General features: G+C 36.3%; 1 protein-coding gene and 2 long non-coding RNA genes across 6 annotated transcripts in view; 2 read left to right on the top strand and 1 right to left on the bottom strand.

Moving 5' to 3' along the window:
- Positions 1–22,006, top strand: part of LOC132905635 (E3 ubiquitin-protein ligase MIB1-like) — a 243,809-nt gene that overhangs the window by 198,777 nt on the left and 23,026 nt on the right. The window lies entirely within an intron of this gene.
- On the bottom strand, positions 2,292–9,363 carry LOC132905729 (uncharacterized). The gene is made up of 4 exons (XR_009657848.1): positions 8,604–9,363; positions 8,239–8,355; positions 5,777–7,709; positions 2,292–5,481 (listed from the first exon to the last, which is right to left on the bottom strand). It is a non-coding gene; the product is annotated as an uncharacterized LOC132905729 (long non-coding RNA).
- Positions 7,625–16,426, top strand: LOC132905731 (uncharacterized). Its single transcript, XR_009657849.1, has 2 exons — positions 7,625–7,751; positions 15,818–16,426. It is a non-coding gene; the product is annotated as an uncharacterized LOC132905731 (long non-coding RNA).

Below are 22,006 nucleotides of genomic sequence, written 5' to 3'. Positions count from 1 at the left end.
AAATCTAACCATGAATTTCGCATCGTGAACGAAGATAAATTAAGTCCCGTATTTGTCCATTAGATCCATAGATCCAGGTGGGAATAGAAGCACGGTCAATGCGTATAGGTTGCCGGAGTAAATAAATCTTTATTATGTCAGTGCTCTGCCCGTGTACATTGCTTGGCTTCTGGACGTGTGCATAACATTTGCAAATACACCACTAACGTTGATGAGCACTCAGGGTGTGCACTATATTAACGTGACGGGCTGAAACGTTAATCCAGATGCGTTGATAGCTCGAATTTATTAGCCAGCAAATTCATTATCAGCGAATACGCGATTTGCGGCGCGCCCCGAAAATCACAAGCGCGAAGAATCATTCCGCAATATCTATCGGTATCGTGCATAGCACCACGTTAATTATGTAGTTTAAAACCTGTGTTAAGTCCATTCGGTACATTATACGCGTTACGAGAACCATAGATATCGAGGAATAATAAATTGTTTGTATACGGAAACTTATATTCTAAGTTTTTTAGAATTTTGCGTTTGGATATTTTCTTTTCAATTCGATACTTTAATCTATTACACGTGAAAATAAATTCTTAATCAAACATAACAGTACTAAGTAAGTTAATTAAAAACAATAAAGTGTTTTTTACGATATGACATTATGATATAAATATAAAATACATTGGAAAGTTAAATCGAATTAACTTTGGTCTCCACGGGTTTTCAGATTTTCAATAAATCGATCATTGTGTTACAATAAATAAATCGTAGGTTATTATGCAAATGATATATGAAACGTAGTAAAGAAGTAGGTAGATACAAATTATTTGTTTCATATTTAGAATGATTTTATTTATCTACTATTTATTTATGTCTTGGTTTATTCGTCAATTTTTTTACATCTTAACTTTCTATTGATTTTGAATACCAGCAAAGAGTTAATGTTAACTTTCATTTCGCCGTAACAGTTAACTTTGTCAAAGCATTTCCACGTCCAAGAACGTCTTCAACTATAGTAATTATTCATCGTTTGACGTAATCCCGCAGCAACGAAAAGTAGTAGATCAAAATCAGCGATACAGGGCGATTTAAACCCAACGCGGCCATTGACAATCATCAAACACCTCCGTGTAACACCAATAACGAAAGCCATACATCACGATTGCCACGGTTGGTCCTTCGATCCTTGCTGTCCTCGTCTTTCGCGTTAGTATCCCTCACGAACGCGCTCACATAGAAACTATTCGGCTAAATTCTGTTCAGGGAACCGAGATAAAAGCGAGGAGGAATGACGTCGTTCCATCGACTAGAAAATCGAGCTTTACAGGGACGAAGGTGGAGTACAGGTGGATTATTCCTATCAGGAAGTTCGTTACAGACTGATACGACGGTGAATCCTTTTTCACGCTGTTCTGCTAATTGAACCAGTTTGGTAAGGTGTCTCGTTCGAGACTTTAGTAGTCCGGCACCGTTGCACGAACGTGTAACGGTTGAGCTGGCCGCTATTCCAATCGTCATAAATTGTCGTACCGTACGTGACGATCGTACCGAGTAGCCAATAGATGCGCTCGCCTGTCATTTGACCCCCGGTACCTTCTATTGGCGTCGCATGGCCAACAACCCTCTACGGAGGCCTTTGACTACCGATTCACCTACGCCAATGCATCTATCCGCCCGAAATGATCGAATTTCTACAGCACATTTCACGTTAAGTGTCTTCCCCTTTTATTACGTTCCTTTCGTTTCAACATTTATGTATGTGTGTGTGCGTGTTTCGGGAACATATTTCTTTTCGCAAAAAAAGTAGCAAAGGTTGATTTGGTACATTTAGTACGTTAACGTTAGTACGATGGTGGCTGTAGATAGTATAACATCCAGGTACATTAAGTTTCGTATTATTTAGCGATACTTTCTACGACTAGATGCGATCTATGTACACTTCTTAAATATTAAATATTATAGTAAAAGTTAGTTGTACGAATTTTGTTGATTAAGATGCGTATTGTTAACATGTAACAATTTTCACGTTTATTAAGAAAAAGGATATATTACAGTGTTACAGAAATTTATATTTAATTTATCTGTTTCCAAATTTGGAAGTTTGGATCAGGTGGTCAGTAAAAAAGATCTTTCTCAAAACAATCAAGTCACTGCTGAATAAAATCTTCGATCGAAAATTTATTACACGATCGTTCTTTATTTATATATTTATTTTTCTTTTTTTTTAATTTTCTAGATATATAAAACCAATTGGATTTCATTAAAATACTCAGGTTTACAAGATCACCGTATAGATTGATCTCTGCGTTCCTTTTGAAAGACCAGAATAATGCTCATTCCACACTGACATAGCTTAGTAACATAATCGGTACCGGGTGTAACGCGTACAACAAATAGACAAAACGTGGCGACCCGTCAATTAGGAAAACGGCCATTAATGCAAATGCCAACATCAGCCAATAATACGAGGACTAATATTATTATTTTACGGGAATAATATCAGTATAATTCATTCGGCTTAATCAAGAACATTACCGCCACTGTGTGGACAGAGCTATTTTCCGTGGACAAATTTAATGCCGGCTCGTTATGGCCTCTGCTCACCTGGTCCTCCGTGTTTCGTCTCCCTTTTCACCCTTGGTTCTCTCCCTTTCCAGCCAACGAATTGTCTGCGAAATCGAACGGCACGCGTATTCGGGCTGCGGAATTCGACGCACGTGTTCCACGACCAAACGCTAATCGTTTAAAGTCATGAGTCAATAATTGAGTTATTACTTGCTGTGGAATTTGCTGTCGACTGGCTAGCGGAAATGAATTTTCTCTTCTTCCGTGACGGGAAACGAAAGATAAACGGATTGAAATCGAGCGAGAAGAAAGAAAAAGTACCTGTACGAAGATCACGGGGGAAAAATACACTTTTGTTGATTTTTTCATTTTAATCTCGCTTTATGATTAATCCGTCGTAAACTTTTCGACGAGGTTTATAGCGGTTACAAAATGTCAAACATTATGTTTATCATTCAAGCAGCTCGTTATCTTCAACTCGTTTGTCAGCCATCAACGTATAAGTAAAGTAGAGAAGGTTTTTTTAGATTGACAGAAGCGCTACCCTGAATAATTCTAGCAACGGTATTTAAAATAATACAACACTTCGACGACTGTCGTGTGTATATTTAATTTTAATATATCATTGATAAGATACGAAATAAAAAATTAATATTTCATGCGATGCATTCTATCTGTTGACTCCACAAGGTAACAGTAAGAATTGCTTCTGACCATTTGCTTGCCATTAATTTATATACCTTATCGATATTCGTGTATCATTGACATAAATCGAATAAAATGTGTACATATTTACGAACGACGGTGTCTCTTCAACAGAAATTTCGATATTTCGATTCGTATTACGAAGCTTCGTCGAACACCTCTTTCCGCAAAGCCCGTGCTATTTTACACGGCGATAGAATAGCCGAAAGCCCAAGCACAGTTCCTTGGCCGCTACAGTCCGTTTCCCATTCAAGGCAATCGTTAATCCCATGGCACCGCAGAATTATTTGCCACAATGGAAGCAAGCCGCGACAGGATCTAGGCGCTTGCGCGAGCGAACAAGCGAGCAAGCGAGCGACCGATTCAAATCGCGACAATGACGGCAATGCAAATCCGGCCGTGCCTGCATCCTGAATAGTCGAGGCTTCCACGCATAGCTGGGATCACATCCACCTCCAACCCCATGGTTTCTGCTCCGTAGACTGTCAGTTATTTATTAGGGTGAACATTCATACCAGCGGTGCTGTCTCAACCTCATAAATCGAGCGTTTAGCGCACTTTTATTCCTCGTCTATCGTCCCATTTTCCGTGTTCCTGGCTTTAGTTTCGTCGTGTTATTGACGAGACGTGTACAACCAGCTGATAAAATCGACTAGCGATCGTTACAAAGGCTCGCGTTGTCATGTCAATGGATGGTTAGCAGATACAACAAAATATAGTAAGACAGGGATATCCGAGACATCTGAGCTTCAACATCTTAAAACGTAAAGTCGAAGTTTGCACAGAAAAGTCAAATTATATATTACGAGACGCTATTGGTCTATAATAATCATATAACACTTTTGTTATTACGAAAGTGATAAACATAAACTAATTTGTCGTTTGATAAAATCTTTATGTTCAAATTCTTCCAGTTTTGAGTCACAAAGTCAAGACTACACACTGACAGACACGTTCATCAGAAATGTTAATGCGGATAATTACGTGTCAGTGTGGACTTAGTTTATGTCGAACGAAGAAGGTTCTTCTAAACTAATAGAACTTCCGATAGAAGACGGTTTACTGCCGGTTTATCGTCGGTAAATACGCTTAAAATAAATAAAATTCTTTGGCTCGTAATCTCATCACATAGATAGAAATAATCTCACAGTTCTGGTAAGAACAATCGCCTTTGCAGATATATTCGCCATCTGATACTACTAATATATCTTCTATAGCTGTTACTTAAAAATTTGAAGAATGTGCAGGAAACATAAAGGCGAGAAGAGCAGTTAAATCCTTAAACGCGTCTCTATAATCTAATTATTAAAATATTAACAAATATCCGTATACTATTTTAAAATTAAACATTTCTCTATTCGTTTACAAAACGTAGATACTTATTATTGCTATAATAATACTGTTGTTCGTAAAGATATAAACACTTGATGATTTCCTAATTTCTTAAAATACAGAAAATACCTATATAACAAAACATTTCTAAATACAAACCTATCGCATTAACAATTAAAGGAGTCTAAAATATTCGTATTGTTCGATACAACAACATAATTCTTTGAGACAAATATTAAATGTATCAATTATTAATTACATATATTTAACGCAAATATATATTAGCTAAGAATAAATAGACTATCTATCAATAATAATTAATAACGTATTGCCATCCATCTGCTAAAATTGTTTATCACTTCTCTATCTCCTTTTTACAAAACTCGCAATCAAAAGGATCATAACTAGCTTCGTCGTTTAAAAGCCTGCCCTCAGAAAAATCGCATTACTCATGACTTAATACAAATCCCTAAGTACATATACATCGAAGTCCGATTACGTCACAGAAGCTCACTGACGTCATGTTCTCTAACCCCCTCTTTCGTAATCACAATCTTTGCAATCATTATACTCCGCAAGAATGGAAGAAGGCGCGTTTTACTCTCTTGTTTCAAAAACTTCGTGGATTACTGCGCACAATAGATCCCCAGATCTGTCGCAGAATTCGTAAATCGTCCTGGAACCGATTGTAATTGGCTGCAACTCCGGTCGCCGGCCCAGAACGCAAATAGACTCTGTAACCGGAGAACTCATTTATGGAAATATGCTGGTGACCATGCGTCCTATTTTTGACTTCACTACCGGACGAACATCTCCTTCCAGGCTCTCCCTTCCCTTTCTACCGTTTTCACCCCTTCCATCCTCCTTGGTCGTGCATTCTTCTCTCTGTAATAAAATTAGCCACAGTTTAATATATTCATAAACGAACTTTTTTTTTTTAATCCAGCTTCGAGGTATTACATAAACTTAGGAATACTTGAGAATGGCATCGAGGTTTCTATATAACGATCTAGCTATAAAATTCTATATTTCACTTAAACATGTTTATTTAACTGTTTAGTGATTATTTGAATATTGATATTCGTCGTGTAAATGTAAAGATTGTACATTTTGTAAGTTCATTCAACGATTTTATAGCTAGAGAATGTTAAGTTTAGAAATGTTCACGTGCTATACTTACGTACGCTATAAGTGGTGTTTACTGTCGGTACACGATGCACAGAATCGAGACAAAAAAAGGATTAGCTGAACACCAGAGCACTTTTTCCCCGGTTTTTACTGGTCGAACGGTGCATCGTCGTCATCTGCAAGAAGAAAATCTCTAGTTTATGAATCGTGGCTCGGCGGGGGAGACAAACGGGCCCTGGGAACGCCTTGAAATATTTTGCCGATTTAAATAAAGCTGGCGACCACATGGTAGTCACGACGGAACCGTAAATAGAAAACACGGGAGAGGCCACATGGACCTGGAAAGATGCTCGAGTCACGTTACGGTATACGTGGAACTGCCTCTATTTCTGGCGTCTAGATACCAGTACCGGGCTATAGCTGTTTAATATCTTTTTCCATCACGATGACCTCGCCAAACGTGGAAACTTTGCGTAACGTTGCATCGCGCACTCTCGAGACTTTCGACTGCTCCCCGTTGATTTTCTATGGAAACAAGAATCGTCGGTAAAAATCGTTTCTAAAGCGTATCAGAATACACCGGTCGTTTTCCATGATTTCATCGGGCGTAATAAAATCTTGCTGTCTTCAGCCTGCAGAAACATGTGGTCAACTGTTTGATCAGCTGTTGAGCATGTCTCGCGGAGAACACCGGGTCCCACGGCGTGTTTCCGGTTCGATGATACACCTGGGCGCAGCTCCATACTTCTTTACATTCCATACGTCACATTCACTATGGGAAGTAAGGAAGCACGGAACGGCATCGCCCGGTTCGAACGAAAGAATCGTTCGAGAAAATCGTTGTTCTGTTGGTTCAAGCCGATCGATCGTTCGATCGACAAAAATTGGCCACTTCTCAACGACGAAGACCGGACGATCCTGTCGCCGTGACGATGCGCGTTTCATCTTCTAATCGGACGATTACGTAATCCACTGGTTTCGACACGGTCGAAATCCGCGCGTTCACGGGATTGGATCCTGAAAACCGATACGTTTCACAGATCGGCGAGATACCTGATTGCTCGCACTTCCTGTTCGATTCGATTGCGGATCGGAACGATTCCGGCCGGTAGCGTCGTCCATGTTGGACTTACGAGACAGACCGAGTCCTTCGAGAGGTCGAGGATATTCTCTGGTCGCGAGTGTTAGAGCAGCTCGAGTCAAGAACTTCTAGCGAATCCTCCTGACTGGTTGACTGCTTCAGACTGAATGCTGCCAAAGCTTTGGGCACGGTTGCTTCAACGAGCCCTCTAAAAATGGCCGCACAGATCCCATTGGCCTCTCCATGTCGTGGCCGACACCCCCCGGCACATGTAAGCTTACACTTGAGACTACCACGAGGCTTGCTTGCTCCCTCGTAGCGCATCGCGCCAAATTTGTCTTTACCCGAAAATAGTCAGTCCCACGGCTGCCACCACATGGCGACTATTCCTGGTCCAGACTCGAGTGATAACTTACCCAGGCCTCTGTCTCGTTCCTCGTGCTCTCCTCCGTCTCCCCTTGCCCGTTCAACTTCGTTCTGCCTCCATCGTCTCCTTCTTCTTCTTCTTCTTCTTCTTCTTCTGCTTCTTCTTCGTCTTCTTTTCTTCTTACGGATCGCGATGCCGTACAAAGACGTATATACGCATACAGTTGCTCGCCCCTTCAGCTGTCACGGTGTCGTTAAACAGGGAATCCGAGGAGGACTCGATAGGATGACACGTTCAACCCTTTGCATATCGTAGCTTCGAGCTTCTACGCGTGAAATTTATGTTTACCTCGGAACTTATACCCGATCGAGGGAACCTTTTGTTTCGACGAACAGAACGATCCAACTTCCCGATCCTCTCGCTTGCCATTCTTAGCGACAAAATAACTAGTGCGAGCGGATGCTAGGTGATTTGGTCTTTCTTGCGCTCGCTGATGGTGATGGACCGCTATGGCCTCGCATGTGACAGGAATGGCGTCTGAGAAAAAGAAATCTGTTATGTTCTTTAGGCAAAGGAAAGGTATGTTAATTTGTTTGTCGTTTGTTAGGATAAGTTTTTTTGGTAAAATATAGTAGCTCAATGTGACTAGAATATATGTTAAATATCGATGTAAAATCACTTGAAATAAGTAAGACATAATATAAAGCAGAGATATGAAGGGAAATTAAATATAAAATTGTTTTTAAATTGCATTTGATAAGATGGACCGGCTGATTGTGACTAAAAATTAATTAGACGTTAATATAAAAGTGGTTATACGTATACAGTAAGAATTAATTGACAGATTTCGTTATAACTTATTAGCAAGTACTATGAGACGTAATTAACATTACTTAATCTTCATTTCCATTAATTTTTTAGAGTAATGTGTCCGTTTATCACATCCTTCCAAACATTTATTAAATATAATCTAGCTTCATTCTACAAGATTAATTTCGTCGCTTTGTATTATTTTGAACATTGATTACACAAACTGAGTCAGATGGATAATGGTGAATACACTTACTCTGTCCTTCTTCTTATTTGACATTATTTATGTAGAATGATATTTTGAGTCAAATATTTGGCAAGCACGTCTGGCGGAAGAACGAAACTCCTTTGCATTCCAGGCTTATCATATCATCTGCAATTTCATATGCAAAATAACGTAAGAAATAAATACTTCATATCGAAAATATAGCAAAATGTTTAAGATGAAAAGATAATTATTTCCTAAATTTTCCATTCTGAATTTCGTATCATTTTATTGTACTATCAAAGGATTAAAAATTATGTCAAACATAACGTTATTTATTCTTGTCGTATTTTATAAATATATAATAAAAATATCCCTATAATCTTCTTTTAACATATAATACAAAATGTTCTTACCTATTTTCTTCAAGTATAAGAATATTTTTCTAATACGTCGATATCATTTCATCTCTGCTCAAACAACATAAGCAATATGTTTATATATAAACCGTTTGCCTGCAAATATTTTAATGTAATCGTCATGGAAGACACGTTGCTACAACAAACTGAAAAGTTATGACCAGTATATCTCTATGGTTATGATACAAAACTTTGTCCTATGAAAACAAGAGAACATAAGACAAATGGTCAGAACTGTATCAAAGTAATTATGCCACATGTACCCGAACTTTTCGGTAATAATTTGTATACTATTGTTATTTTCCTTTTATTTATATCTTATATATTGCAGCGGCACATAAGCGTAGAAAAAGTCAAGGAAAAATTGGAATCTGGGAGAGACCCACATTATCGTGCCTTTAAATCCTAACGATTGTTTTGGCTTACAAGATCTAGAGGCAAACGAACTCGGAACAGATTGTTATGGTCGTTGTTTGTAATCTTTAGCCGGAGTTACATAAGAACTTTAGCTTTTAACTTTTTGTTGTAACGTCGGTCGATATAAATGCATGAACGTGCTCCCTAGGACAGTTTAATTGTTATCCTTTCTGCGATCGGCATAATAATGTTGAGCGAGCGACGATTTTAATACAACTGACTATTACAAATTCATCCACTCGGTTCTTATCGAACAACCTACACGTTTAATCCGCCTCAATTATATTTCGAGTTCATTAATTTTTGTATCATCGTTTACCAGTTCTCAAAAAATATCCATTTCCCTTTCACTAAATTATGAAATGAACGCAGTGTCTAATTGTATCCATTGTATCAAGTCATCGTATTATTATAACTCCAAACTTCATTATTAACAAAAGATATTCATTTTACAAATTGAGAATGCGAACAATATTTTAATTTAATACAAAGAAAAAGATAAGAAGTTGTACGAAACATTTGGTAATAATTTTCTTATTAAATCTTGTTAATTTCTCTAATAAAAAACGAATTATTATATCGGATACAATACAACCAATAACAATAAAGAAATTGGTGAAAGCATTTTAGATGAGAAATTGGTCGTGTGAAACTTTCATGGTGTCGATTCCAATCTCGAAGCTTAATAATCGTTCACGTCGTAAATTCAGGGCGGCTAAGATTTATACTAACAGTGAAAAATTAAAGGAAGACCGATGCATAAATGGCCAACAGACCGCGACGCAGTAAAAGTGTCAAAAGATCCTATTAATCCTTAATGCCTTTTATACGCGACATTTTTTAAAGAAATTTCGCCTCGTAAACAAGCCGCGCAACATACTTCCTCAAAATAACTAAATTGAGCCCATTAAACTCCCTTGAACTATGGCTTTACGGAGCGTGTCGCGAGCACCTAATGAAATGTATACCTCAAACCGATAATAAAATAGCAGTGAAGCTTTGCCATTCTTCAAAGTTCCTTGTTACCGTTAAAAAAAGAAAAAAGAATTTCCACTGTATTTCGTTGCGAAATGATGTTAATTGTTCGATAAATCACATATACGTTGTTAGACACCACCTTATTATGGAAAGTTGCAGCAATGAATAAATTCACAGTGTCACGAGCAATTTCCCGTGCATTCCCCATTTTGCTTTAGATACGAACGTACAGGTACAACTCCGGTTATACGTACAGAACGCTTATGAAAGCCTGAATAAATTTAAAAAATTAGTAAGAAATTAACAGAATTAACATTTGTTATCTAACATGAAATAATGGTATAATATTATAGCAATAATCTCGTCAATTTTTTTTTCTGATATAATAGAATTAATTTTTCTCTTGTTTATACGTATATGACGTATTCTTCGATCATTTTCTATTTTGATCGGTCTGATCGTCATTTTATTCGATCTCATGTACAATTTTGCGAAGTAAATTGAGATTTTGAGTAGATCTGCAGGAATTTCTATCTAATTGGTGTTACATTTTCTCAATAGGTTTCAAGTTAGAAAATTGTGGAAACCAAGCAATGTAATTATTACAATTTACTATGTTAGTGTGATTCCTGTAAATATTTTTCACTTTTTTATTGATAATATATACATGATCTCTTGTTAGATATATTCTTAAAGCTTCCAAATAATTCTGTTTGTTAAAATAAGAGCAAAATGCGAACTGAAAAATTCGAAGATCGTTGCAGAGTTAAATCAATACATTGGTAATAATATAAGTTTGTCGATTTCGATCAACATCATAAATTATACAAATTTTCTCGATTAAAATCTCAGTATTCGTATTGCAATAACGAATCTCGATCGGTAGCTCCGTTAAAGACTTATATTCGAAATGCAAGCTGGCTAGCGAGATCGCTTGTCGCAAGTATTATTTATAGAAAGTTATTTGCAGCAATAACGGTGTTGGCAAACGTCCAGCACTTCTACAATGTGATGTTATAGCAGCAATTAATCGCAGTTTTATTTGATAGTGTCGCGAACTCGTCTCTGATATCCATAGTTTGATTGCATTCTGTAGATCTGCGGATATTTAAATGTTCTTAGAAACGAGAGAAGGTTTTAAAACAAAAGAAACATTTGATTCGACGAATTTATGGATTGATTTCCTTCAGAGAAATTCATTGCAGCTTGCAGTCTTTATATAGATGCAATATTTGTTTTTATAAATTTGTACATCTATCTAGTGCAACAATATGTTTCAAAAAATACATTGGATATAAATGATATATTGCAAAATGATATATTATGAAATTACATGAATAAGTATGTAGTATAAGTACTATGAAGATGATTATTTGATAAATTCCTGTTATAAAAATGGTCAGTATATAATATTCCAAATATAATTTAGAGTATTTAGTTGACGATACAAATTTTCGTCGTCTTGTATTTCTTGGCTATATTCTTAACAAAATTTACATGTTCTTAAAAAGATATAATCTTTTAATGCGTAAGATGTTTGTGTTATCTAATGTACATAAATATCAAAAGTACATAGAGTGCTTTGTAAACTAAGTTGATAATGCTACCGTATCAATCTTGCTTAAGGCAACTTTTACATTCGACATATGAGTAACACGAACAAATATGCTTATAAGAACGTACAGTCAATATGTTATCACGTTAGAAACTAACCGATACAACTGCAACTTTACATAATTGGGAAACTTGCGTCATCGATCAGCTTACGCCAACATTTCAATAAAATTACTGTATATATAGATAGCGTCAAGTTAAAGATCATGTAATAATATAATATAATATATTCGCGATACTAAATAAACACAAATTTGTTGCGAGTAAAAATCTGTTTTATAGATAAAGTTGCAAAATTACTTTAACTTCTATTCCCTTGAAGAAAGAAACAGAACATTATAAGAAACGTTGTTGATTTTAGTTTTCAAAATTGTTTAAATGTCCAGGATCCTCTTGCACATATCAACTAACGTTGTTACTGAAATTTTACAGGTGATAAATCGAAGCTATTAACATTGATAAATTCTTTCGTATGACAGTAATAAGTTGACACTTTACAAGTAAATTTGACAAATTACAAGTCATTTGATTATCACGATTATTTAACATAAAATTGCAAAATTGTATAAACGAAGTCTATAACTTACGGTTATCGCTAACTCGTCAATTCACTAACATTATTAGTTGATAAATTATTATACAGAAAGATCGTGGAACGAAAGACAAGAGCGTCGTTTCGTCGTCGTCGGTGAACCACGATACTACATTCTTTTAGCGATTAAAGTAATTACAAACATCAATGACTGAAATAAGATAAATTTCATGAACTAAAAAATTGCCAACGATATGACTAACTTAGATAACGTTGTCAAAAAAGAACAGCGCGCAAATACAATATACTAGTTTGGAAAAATTCAACGTTATAAATTATAATGTAGCGTATCTCAATTTCTTGCTGCTGTCAGAGCGAAATATATAAAATTCACGCGGAAGTCAACGCGTTTATGGTTTTCCTGAATGTCGATTAACCCTTCTCGAGAAACGATGCTGCTGCTTTTCATTCTCCGCGAGTTCTCCAGGCTGAGTGTTATGAACACGTTGTGCAATGTTGATGAAAAGCGGTTCGGATACATCTCGACGAGTATCGTTCCGTTCTTCGCCGCTATGAACAGAGGAGAAATCCTTCAGGCCGCGTCGCGACGTCTCCTCCAGATCTAAAATTACTAGCAGCCGAAGACGATGCATTCGCGGTCCGGTGAGCCGTGCGAAAACGAGCCACTACAGGCTTACGCCCTAATACAGCCCCTATTTTTGGACGTCGCGCTGACGCCACGACGGAGACAACTCTTCGCAAAAGAAAATCGACGTTCATCCCCCCTCCCTGCAAACCTCTCTGCGTTTCTTCTCCTCTACACTTCTCCTCTATTTCTCAATTCGTTTTTCTTTCTTGCGCTAACAACACGTCGAGGAAACGTTATTATTACTTTTTCTTATTGCTCATCACGCTGCTAAACTTTAACTTCGATCCATCCTTCTCAGGGAGTGAGGCGGGGCGAGACGGGGTGGAATTGCGTTGCAGAAGCAGAATATTTTCATGGCTGGTTTTGGAGACCCGAAATTAATCAGACCAGAAGAATCGAACGCTGATCGCTTAATCCTTTACACTGCGGAACTTTTCATGGTACGGGACGATCAACAGCTTTTATAGTGAAACTTCTTGAAACTAAGCATTGTGTTCGGAAATAAGAATTATAGCTATGGACTCGTTTATGCAGTATGTAGATTTATTTATTTGTTGGTGTAATAAGTTCGTTCGCCTCTTGGTGTACACGATTAGAAAACAGTATGAAAACCATTGAAGAAATTTTGTCTGCACGATTGAACAAAAGTATTATTTTGATAAGAATATAAAAAATGATATGGAAGTTCTGAGACTATATTGTTGAAATATCGCATTGATGGAAAAAGGCATAAGATTTAAATATGCACTTGGATATCTTTCCTTTTATATATGTAACAGTTTACTTTAAATTTATTATCTATGTTTTACGTTTATAGGTAATAATTATCAATTTATTAAATTACTTTCTTTTCGTGTTATTTTTCAAAATCGTGATAATAACGTTTCGCCCCGTAAGATATTAAAAGGTCTTTCTACCATTTCCCCGATATTATGCAATTCAGTGATTAAGATTCTCCTCTTCAAAATGTATTCAAATCTCTCTAATGTATTCGCTACGTTACGGTAATAACAGAGAAGAAAATTAAATGAATAATTTGTAGCGTGTTATTTATGCATGACGAATTTACGAGCTAGTTGAATATAAACAAATAAAAATCTTATAAATCCACATGTAAATAGAATCAACGAGAACATGTCACTGAAAACATTATTGTCTGTGTACAATTAGATCGTTCGATTACTTCATAGATAGTTATGAAAACAATAAAATAAAACAGTGCATAGCATAGTTCAATATTTATGTATTTCTTTAATTAAGACATAAAAATAATTAAAGTATTTACACACTTGGAGTAATAGAAAAATTGTTTCAAAAATGTTAGAAATAGTTAGTGCGATGGCAAATATTAAACTTTCTTAAGGAAGTATATACTGTCATAGAAGATAATAAGATAAAAATTTTAAACATTTCTGTCGCCTACAAACAGGAATTAAATATATAATCTTCAAAAGAGTTGATGAGCTACTTTAAGTTTGGTAAAGGATAATTAAATTTTAAGATGATTACGTATAATAGGTGTAGAATTTTATAAAAATTTATTTAATAATTCAAAGGATATTAAACTTTGGAAATGTAATTTACTAAGAATTTTAGATTGTTATTTTTCCAATATTTAACGTACTCGAAATATTTCAAGAAGATTTTTTGTTCCTTCAATATTGAGAGATATTAGATACAAGGAAAGAGAGAGGACAGGCACTGGTAAAGGAACGAACGTTTTAAGAAAAGCAAGCATACCTTTTTTCATCCGCAAACAGATCGTTTCATTAACAAATCAGAGGTTGTCCGGCACGTTTCATTAAAAGCACTCGAAGGCATTCCACGGTGATTTTCTAGTTATAGGAACACAGACAAACTCTTCCCGCTCGATGTGTATCGGGTTACGAGTTCGTTGTTGAAAATAGCCCTTACCCCGTGGTACTAACGGTAAAGACTTAAAGTAATCTCCGGCCAAGATACGAGACCGGAATTCGTTTTCAGAGCAGTTTTTAGGCGTCCTGATGAAAGAAAACCGCGGTATAACGTGGCGCAGGGCTAAGGAAAAGAAGGAAAAGAAAGAGAGGAAGAAAAATGGAAAAAGAACGAAGAACAGAAAAAAGAGGGAAGAAGATGGGTAGCTATCAGAAAAGAAACAGGAAGAAGAGACGAAGGAAGAGAAAGACGGATTGCGAACTGGTGGTTCTTGCAGCGGCTAATTATCATCGTTAATTTCGCCTGGAAGATAGAAAGTCGTCTAGACTCTAAAGTGGAACAGTTTTTCAGGTTTTGCTTTGGCCATCTTCCTCCCTCTTCCTTTTCGAGCCTTCGCGTTAACATGAAAAAAAAAGTCGTTTGCTCGCTCGAAGGGAGGGCTTTTAAGCGGCTTAAGGATATTTGGCAAACCGGACGAATGTTTCTTTTATGTGTCTCCTTTGAGACATGTTTCCACCACTTCGTGTTCTTTCTCAACCCCCCGCCCCTCTTTCTTCACCGTCTTTCGTTCTCCTCCAGAGATAACGAATTATAATTGCTTTTCTAACGCAACCATCTGAGAAATTGTAGGAGCAAGGAAGTTTTCGCTTACCAGAAGCTTCCTTAAATTTTTTGTAACAGTAGAATACTTGTCCCTTTGATCTAAACATTCTAATTGTATATACTTTGTATTGGCTGAATGCTATCTTTCAGAAAAATGCATCATTATAACCATAGCAGACCAGATATATGTTCAATTGTTAGAACATTTTATAAAATAGTTTGGTAATGATACCTAGAAATTATCTTTTGTATGATGAATATTTTACAAAATACGTCTACTTTATTGTAAATTTTATTATAGCGTCTGTCAACCTCGAAGCTTTGTATTCAGTTTGCGTTGCTTACATAAAAGCAAATGTCATATTAGTAATAGTTAATTAACAATTAATACGAGCTTCTGCTAAAATATAACGTAAACAAATGTAGTGTCTTACATAAAATATAAGAAGCATTATGTCTAAGAGGTTAACAACCCGAATGACACGAGTTAGTCCGTCTGAACAGGTTAAAGGCGGAAGAATAGTGACGGGAGAAGGTGTCGGAGGTGTAGAAAAAAGTTGGCGAAACAACGAGTCGAAAGGAAAATATAAAAGAGGCCGAAAGAAGCCACTCGTCGAGCCCCTAAGAAAGTGGCGGAATTCCCAGTTACGCCCCTAAGGCTAGCTGAAACGCGTCGCTTTTTGTTCCATGACAGATCCATGGAACTTTACATCAAACATATCTCTTTCACTCACACACACCTACTACAAAGGGTTAATGTTGTTTGTCTCACAACTGCTAAAAGGATCGCGGGAAGGATCCATTAGAACAATGATTCTCGATTTTTTATGCACCAATTTTCTAGTATTCGCCAATTGAAACGTTATTTGCTTCGCAAACTCTTTTTCCCAAAACTTCATCGTTTTACGATAATTTCTTTATGATGGGAGGTCGATGTCAGTTTCTGCCATACAATTAATCGAAGATTAATCTCAATTTCATTACAAAAAGTATCATTAAATGGTGACCACAATTGTTCGAATTGTAATATTTTGTATCGCAGATTATATATACAAATTATTCATAATACGTATAAAAACGAAACAAAATTAAATATACTAAAATTGAATATCGCGTCTGAAGCTTTTTCGGTCATCTACGTGTAATTCATTGATAGCAGTCGAAAACCTCAGAAAATATCTTTCAGATACGATTCTTCCGCAACGCCGACCAAATCTATTTAGAAATCAAAGGCAATGCATCGATACAAATAATTTTACGGCTGATAGTACAATGGAACAAAAAGCTTCTATTTCCATCTCTGTTGCGCTCGTTTGAACACGAGCTGATATATAATCAGAATACAGTTTCTACATGCAACGGGGCAAATTACACGTGCAACGATTCGTTTTGCTGTTTTCGATAAACAAACGAAAACCGGTTGAATGGTTTCGGGCAACCGCGACAAATCGAAGCGTGTCGCCTCGCTCTTTGACCGATTTGCCTGAACCGTAATTTTATGAATGGTCGTTGGCACGCGTCGAGCAAAAGCGCAGCCGCGATGAAATCACGTTACGTGAATTTCGGCCGCGAAATATGCAACGAAACACGACATTCGCTTCGTTCCTGCCACGATTCGCCTAAAATGGGAGCTTCCGAGAACGCGGCTTCAAACAAGCTGGAAAATATTCGTTACAGCCTTCGAAGTCGCGTTGCAAAGCTCGATCATAATTTCAATTACTCGAATATCTCGAGGTTGCTAGATCGGTGCATGTCAAGTATCGTTAGATACTTTAATTACATAGAGCTTTTTCCAAAATATCGTATATTTAATCCTCTTGAGTTCTTCGGGTCATTTTCAACCGAATCGTACGTTTCTATCGTTAGAAAGTTTCTTAAGTTCGAGGGAAATACAATAGAATTTCGAGGATAGGAGTTAATCAAAATAATTGCAATATGATTTCATTCATTACCAGTTTTAAAATTTAAGAAGTCTTCGTTTGAATTTTTTCCAATTCTTTGCAATTTCTTCCTCTATGAATCTCTTTAAAATAATTGATCTAGTAAAAGATTGCTTTCACAAATACTAAATTTATCTCTTCAGACACAATTCCGGTAATTTTTCCAAATTTAAATTCACGTAAGAGAATCGCAATATTATGAAAATTTCATACTTTTCTTACGAATCCTCTTGAATATACGTAATTCATAGTAAGTTTCTTATTCTCTGATATGATCGACGATTAACAGTAGGACAAAATTGGACGGGCATATCGGCGCGGCAAATTCAAACTTGGAAGAAACATTTCATATGCAGCAATCTGATACGATAACTCACACAGTCATCCTCGATGGAATTCCATAAAATCGGTCATAAAATTCGCCAAATAGATCTTCCGCTTCCTTTTCTCAATCCTCTTCCTCTCCTATTTTTTTTTTTTTTTGTTTTTTTTTTTGGTTTATAACCTTCGGTCGCTTTTTTTCATTCGCTCTGCCGCTTTTTCGGAGGATGGATGGGCGAGATGGAAGGGACTTTTGGAACATGGCCAACGCGCGAGGGCCGAAAGAGCTCGCGAAACTAATGACGAGACGAACTCAAAACAACAGAGGCATTATGACCATTAAAATCTGCGGATTGCAGTCCCTTTTGAAAGTCTGGCTAGGCTTTAAAGCCTGCCATCGGACCACGAAGCGACAATTTTACGGCATAATAAAACTTCGAAAACTGCGCACGTAAGAACTGATGCGTCGTTAATGGTCGACGTTGGCCCTTGGTATCGGCGGGAAATGTTGCGGATTTGTTCCGTTGGCCGAAGTGTTAACCCCTGCTTTATTAGGGTCGTTTTAGCTTCGATGTGTATCACGGATCGTTTCTTGCCACGCATGAATGTTGTCTGATTGCAGTTTCTGCTGAAAGTGGAACTGAATTTATGCGCTTTAAACAGAGATCGCAAACTTTTTGAAACTGAAACATTCGCAGCGGACAAGCAACAAAATTTGCAATTCCAAGTTATGAATGGACACCGATAAGTAAATTTCTGAACATAAATGTCACGGTATACGCCGATGTATGGAAAGTGATACATAATTGATTCGTATTACCAAGGAAAGACAAATTTATACCAATTAATATTAACCGTTGCTATTATTAATATTTATTCACTGTGTATAACTAAGAGCTGCATAACTAATAAGCTAACGTAAGATCAAGGGCCAAAATTAGCGCGTGTCCAAATAGTTACGAACGACACTATTTCGTTACGATGCTAAATAAAACTTTGAAAATGTTGTGTGTAGCGAATGACGTTTTCTATGTTTTAAAGCGTGTACATACTTTCATAAGTCACTGTATACGTAAGTGTGAATTCGAGATATGAATATTTATGAGCTGAAAGTTAATTGGAAAAGCTTGCTCGTTGTATCGCACGAGTAATGTCCTGTCGAGATAATATCGATTAAGAATGAGCTGAAAGTCTCGCCACGTGTTTATCTGATTTATATCGTCTAATAGAGGGAAACTCGGAGTAAAATGAAACAATTAAGATTTAATCACGAAAATTACAAATGTAACAGGAACAAGTATATTTTTTCCCATTTTATGTTATACATTTTTATTTTCGTCTATAAAGCAATATTTCACTTTGCCTCACCGTTTCTCCTTGTTCTACAATGTTGGTCGTGTAATCGTAGTAATTAGTAATTATCAAGTTAATCGGTAGCTATTTAACTTCTTAACTACCCCTGTTTATACTATCGGTTAAAAATGCCGGATTTATCGCCCCCTTTTATTATTTGATTTATAACACCCGGTATGACAAGCATAATTCAAGATTATATATCTTTGATAATCTAAATAGCTTACGTCGAAAATAACCGTAACGTTATCATACCAATTTAGATACTACCAATTTATTTAGTTACACATTTTGTATAAGAATAGAAGAGACGAATAGCAACGGTAAGAAAGCAACGATGTTTAGGAAAATGATAAAACAAACACGAAAATGTCAAGAACCATCTTGCCTTTACGTTGCCTTTACGTTTTTTTTTTTTTTTTTATTATTATTAAAATAAAAGTGCACCGCTTTGAAAATAAATCAACGTCATTTATTTATCCAGAGAAAGAAACACAGGGAGAAGACGCGAAACAAAACCACAGAAGTAATTTAAACCAAAGAGGAAAAGAAGAAGAGGGTTGATACTGCCTGTTAAACATGCCTGTCTATCAAAATTATTCCAACAAATGTCATTCTTTGCTTTCGTTTCATCACCGTAATTATAATCGTAATCGTAATAAGGCAACTGCGACGATTATAAAATATACTATCTTGGCTGATATTTCGCAACGTTGTCGAGATCAATTTAACCACTGAACAAATATGGCTCTCAGAAACTAAAACTACACCGATTCAAAGCTACATAGAGGTTATTTATTTATATATTCGGTATAGAGGAAAGAAGAAGGAAAAAAGAAAGCAGCGAAAGAAGAAGGCTGCATAAAGAGAAGAACACGGTAGAAAACAACGTTGACCCAATTGAGAGAGGGCGACAAAAATTCCAGCTGGGCGAGCTGTGTGGAAACGCGACTGTATTCAGGTGCACGTAGCACCGTACAAACAAACCCATTATTTTAAAATAATGTAAAATCTTATTTTCCTCGGTAACGAACGAAAGTCGTTATGAAGAGAAATAGGTCGAGCTGGAATCCGTGCTTTTTATCCCTCCGTTGGACGAACAGGAAAAAGGAACTATCCAGGGCGGGACAACAGCGCGTATAATAAAATACCGCAAATAGAAAATTGGTGTTCACCGGGCAGACCTGAATGCACCACCGGTGAAATTAAAATGTTACGTCACCGGCTGTCTCGAGGATTACCACTCGTGAACGGGTATTTTAAGATCTTATTTAACATCCTCCCGCGTGTGCCACCCTTCCTAGTCTCGCTGATAACGTGAGAATTACCAGCTGCTCTATAGAGACAACGCTGCATAAAGAGGATGCTTCCCTCCTTTGTCGCGGCTTTTCCCTTTCTTTTATATCTTCAGCTACCATTGTTCGATTTTCGTATTCTTTTTTTCCCCCCTTTTCTCTTTTTCTCTTTTGCAAACGAGTAATATCGCGCTCTCTCCCCGATTCACAAGCAACGATCGGACTCGTCATCACGCAAGGATAATGCAGCTTGGAGAATTTCTTCGAGACTAAATAAGAAGCGCGAAGATAATGTTCGTTAGACAGAGCCTCTTAGTTACTTTGTTACGAAACGAAATTCTTATCAAGCGAAATGATTAAGAAACGAGATGTTCGGTTCGAGGAGACACATGTTACGATGCGAAACAATTTCTTTCTCATAGTCGTGTCTTTCGATATTTAGATGTTTTCAGAATTTTCGAGGTATTTGTGTGTAGAAGCGATCCATCGAATGCTTTCACGGAAGTTTCAAAATTGTCCTTAAACTATCGTAAACAATTTTATTATAAAAACGTTCAACTAAGGTCGACTTGTAAATTCTTAGAGAGGAAACAGTAAGAGTTGGAAACGAAGAGAGTTCGAACTTCATATCGAGGTTTAGGCGTGAAACGTAGAAAACGGATAAAAGAAGAAGGTTATTTTGAAACGTAGGAAACGGATAAAAGGACAAGAGGGATGTGAAACTTGGATCCTTCCCCATCTCGTATATCAGCCAGATGACGTAAGAAATCGAGGGTTGGTGCAATAGCCCAGAAAATTCTTTCTCGACCAAGGTATATGCGATCGCTTAACGTTGATCCCTTATCAAGGGCACTGCGGTAATGAGTTGAATTAATTAATTAATTTTCCTGTGTTCTCGCTAATATGCACACTCTAATCTTGTGGAATTATTTAAAGACCACGGGGAAAATTGTTATGTGGATCACGTTTCCACTTTTTACAAGAAAACAGTTTTAAAATTCTATTACACTGCCAACTAATTTCTAAATTGAAGAAGAAGAATAACGTAAATTGATTGCACAAAATTACAGGTGAAATGTTGTATTAATGTAATTTTAATGCAATTTTCGATTTAAGGATTTTATAACATTTTAATCTAAATGGATAATCTAAAAGAGGTGAACAGAGCATGACCCGTAGGTATTTTAGAGCGTGTAAAATGTATAAAAAATGCTTATTACAATAACAGATAGAAAACATTTAAAATAATATTTTGTTATACAGAAAGCTTTACTTTCAAGAAAATGTATTTTTTTCTAATTCTATGAGTAGAGTCGGTTTTTCAGCTTCCCTTAAAAAAAAAATATACACAGTATTTTTCGACAAACGAATATTTTTGTACAAAAATACGAACAAAAAACGAAATAAAGAGAAGTTCTACCCAACAAAAATTTCTCTTTATATATTTTTCTACACACGTGTTTTCATGCTTTAGCATCATGATATAAATATAATCATAAATATAATAAAATAGTTTAAACAAATGACTCGTTGTATCAAATCGTAATTTTTTCTTTTGCATTCGAAACAAAATTTGTCCAAGCCTATTTTCGAAGATTACTGTAAATCCTTTATATCGTAACGAAAGTCTCACATACGTAACATATCAAGATGTTGACATAACCAAAATTTCATTAACGTGGCATATCAAAATGTTAAGATAGGATTAAAATTTATTATTTCTAGATTCTAAAATAGCATGAAACTTTAAATAGAAACTCAGATTTTTCGATGACGCAAAGCTT

Source organism: Bombus pascuorum, chromosome 3, assembly GCF_905332965.1.
Source record: "Bombus pascuorum chromosome 3, iyBomPasc1.1, whole genome shotgun sequence".
Taxonomy (NCBI): domain Eukaryota; kingdom Metazoa; phylum Arthropoda; class Insecta; order Hymenoptera; family Apidae; genus Bombus; species Bombus pascuorum.
This window is presented reverse-complemented; position numbering and strand designations above follow the sequence as displayed.